This window comes from Cannabis sativa, chromosome 8 (genome assembly GCF_029168945.1).
Source record: "Cannabis sativa cultivar Pink pepper isolate KNU-18-1 chromosome 8, ASM2916894v1, whole genome shotgun sequence".
NCBI lineage: Eukaryota > Viridiplantae > Streptophyta > Magnoliopsida > Rosales > Cannabaceae > Cannabis > Cannabis sativa.
Window position 1 is genome coordinate 34,009,679 of NC_083608.1, and position 3,272 is coordinate 34,012,950.

General features: G+C 38.3%; 1 non-coding gene across 1 annotated transcript; it reads right to left on the minus strand.

Annotated features, from left to right (window-relative positions):
- Positions 1-444: 444 nt before the first annotated feature.
- On the minus strand, positions 445-551 carry LOC133030697 (small nucleolar RNA R71). Its single transcript, XR_009684246.1, has one exon. It is a non-coding gene; the product is annotated as a small nucleolar RNA R71 (small nucleolar RNA).
- Between the last annotated feature and the right edge of the window lie 2,721 nt (positions 552-3,272).

Consider the following 3,272-nt stretch of genomic DNA (forward strand, 5'->3'; position numbering starts at 1 on the left):
AACAAGAAAGAGTCATGGCTGACAATGCCATTAATGGCAATAATGGCGGAGCTGTAGAAAACCAAGCTAATGGTCACAACAACAATGACCATAGCTTGAGGGACTATTTGCTTCCTAACTTGACAGGGGCCCGATCTTGTATAAGACCACCTGCATCTATGCCAACAATTTTGAAATCAATCCAGCCATACTGCAGATCGTCCAATCTTCAGTCGGACTGCCATCAGAAGACCCAAACATGCACTTGCCAACTTCGAAGAGTTTTGCCAGGCATTCAAGGTGAATGGAGTTAGCGATGACGCCATCAGGTTAAGGCTTTTCCCGTTCTCACTAAGGGAGCGAGCCAAAAGTTGGTTTGTATCTTTGCCAACCCACTCTATCAACACTTGGGAGGACTTGACCCTGAAATTCCTTTCCAAATTCTTTCCCCCAGCAAAAATTGCCAAGCTGAGAGCTGAAATCAACAACTTCACTCAACATGACAATGAATCTCTTTATGAAGCCTAGGAGAGATTCAAGGATTTATTAAGGAAGTGTCCAAACCATGGGATTGAAAAGTGGTTACAAGTGCATAACTTCTATACTGGACTATTGAACAACACCCAAACACTTGTAGATGCAGCAGCTGGTGGGGCTTTTATGAAAAAAAGTGTTAATGAGGCCTTTGAATTACTCAAAGAGATGGCCATAACTAATTAACATTGGTCAACAGAGGGAGGCCCAACCAAAAAGGTCGCAGGAATGCATGAAGTTGATGCAATAACTAAGTTTGTAGCCCAGGTAGAGGCATTAACAAAGCTTGTAACTGCACAAGCCAAACAAGCTCAAGTTGTCTGCGAGCTGTGTGGAGAACCTCATACTACTGACACATGCCCTATACTGGACTATTGAACAACACCCAAACACTTGTAGATGCAGCAGTTGGTGGGGCTTTTATGAGAAAAAGTGCTAATGAGGCCATAACTAATTAACATTGGTCAACAGAGGGAGGCCCAACCAAAAAGGTCGCAGGAATGCATGAAGTTGATGCAATAACTAAGTTGATAGCCCAGGTAGAGGCATTAACAAAGCTTGTAATTGCACTAGCAAAACAAGCTCAAGTTGTCTGCGAGCTGTGTGGAGAACCTCATACTACTAACACTTGCCCTATAGATGTAGACAGTTTGTCAATGGAACAAGCCCAAGCCATTGGAAACTTCCAGAATAATTATAGTTTCAACCAAGGGGGTCGTCGGCAAAGTTTCCAAAAACAGTTTCCTAATCAGCAATAACAAGGGTTCTACACTCAGAAAAATTAATTGCAGCAAAGCCAACAGTTTCACCAACAACAAGCTCATAGTAGAGGGTCTGATTCTTAGAAAGATGCGTTAATGCAATTCATGATAGAGATTAAGTCATCCATTAAGGTCTTGGAGAACAAAGTGGAGCAGTTGGCTCCTCAAAACACTAACAGGGCTCAAGGTAACTTGCCTAGCACTACTGAAGTCAATCCAAAGGAGAACTGTAATGCAATTACCTTGAGAAGTGGTAAGACCTATGTTGTGCCAAACAAAGACAAGCCAAAGGAGGAAGATGATGTAGAGACAGCACCTACACCATCAAAGGAGAAGATTATTGATGGTCTTCCTCAAAAAGAAACTCCACCTCCCATCACCATTGACCATCACATCAAAATTCCTTATCCTCAAAGACTTCACAAGAATAAGATGGATAAGCAGTTCTCGAAATTCCTTAAAATATTCAAGAAACTACACATCAACATTCCATTCATAGAGGCTTTAGGAACAGATGCCAACTTACCTAAAGTTCATGACAGACATTTTATCCAAGAAGAGGAAGTTGGAAAAATTTGAGATGGTAGCACTTACTGAAGAGTGCAGTGCATTCCTGTAAAAGAAACTACCACCCAAGCTAAAAGATCCGGGTAGTTTCAACATTCCATGCTCGATAGGGGGTTCGATACAAACGAAAGATTTATGTGATTTGGGAGCCAGTATCAACTTAATGCCCCTATCAATGTTCAAAAGATCAAAATTAGGAGAAGCCAAGCCACAACAGTCACTTTACAGATGGCAGATCGTTCTTTGACTCATCCTCGGGGTATAATTGAAGATGTTTTTGTAAAGGTTGGTAAGTTCATCTTCCCTGCTGATTTTTTAATAAGATGAGAATATTCCTATCATCTAGGGGAGACTATTTCTAGCAACGGGAAGAGCATTAATTGATCTACAGAAGGGGAATTAAAGTTGCATGTTCAAAAAGAAGAATAAACTTTCAAGGTACTTGCCGAAACTGAAATTACTACTTGTTGTTGACTGCAAGTTGTAAAGGATGGTCGAGAAGTCACTACCAACAATATGAAAGGGAAGTCTAAAGAACGATTTCGAACTGTTCGACGACGTATGAAAACACTGTTATGTGGGAATGATAAAGGTGACTCTCAATCTAAGGACAACTCTAATAATTGCAACGTTGGAGGATAATTTTCTTCATTTGGCACAAGGGCTCTCATGGATGCAAGATGTGGATTCTACCCGCCACCACCACCACCGCCATACTGACATGGAGCTCAGGTAAGTTCCCTTCTCTTTAGTTTTAAATGTCACATTGAGGAGAATGTGTCACTTTAGTTTGGGGGTGAACTTAAATTTTAAATTTTTAGTTCTAAAGCTAATTTTTTAGTGTGAGTTAAATTGAAAGTAGGTAGATAGCATGATTTGAAAAGTTTATTTATTTTGAAAAATCTGTGTGCTTGGTGATATTACACTCTTGACTAATTTCAATTTTGTGTCGTAAAATAACATGGAATCATATTAAGTAATTTTCTAGTAAGTGAATTGATTTATGTATGCTAATTGTGAAATGTAGAAAGTTGTTTGAAAATTTCTAGAACTTGCTTGCTTGCTATTTGAGGCGAAATAATAAATATTGCATGACTAGGAAAGTGATTTAGGTATTTTTTGGATCGATTGTGTTTTTTAAGCCATCCCTGTAAGTTTATTCTAGTTACCCTTTTTAAGCCTTCATTTATTTTTTTTTACACATATTGAGCCTAAAAAGATAAACCCATAAATATCAAAAATTTCAAACCTAATCATACCATAAGTAGATCTTTAGTTTGGGAGAATTTGGATGGGAAATTTATTGTTTGTGTGTGAGAAAGAGTGTATAAATTGAGAGAATATAAAAAAAAAAAAAAATTACAGTGACAGAAACTTAAAAAAAAAAAAAGAAAATAAAGAAAAATCTAACAACCAATGTCAAATCTAGAA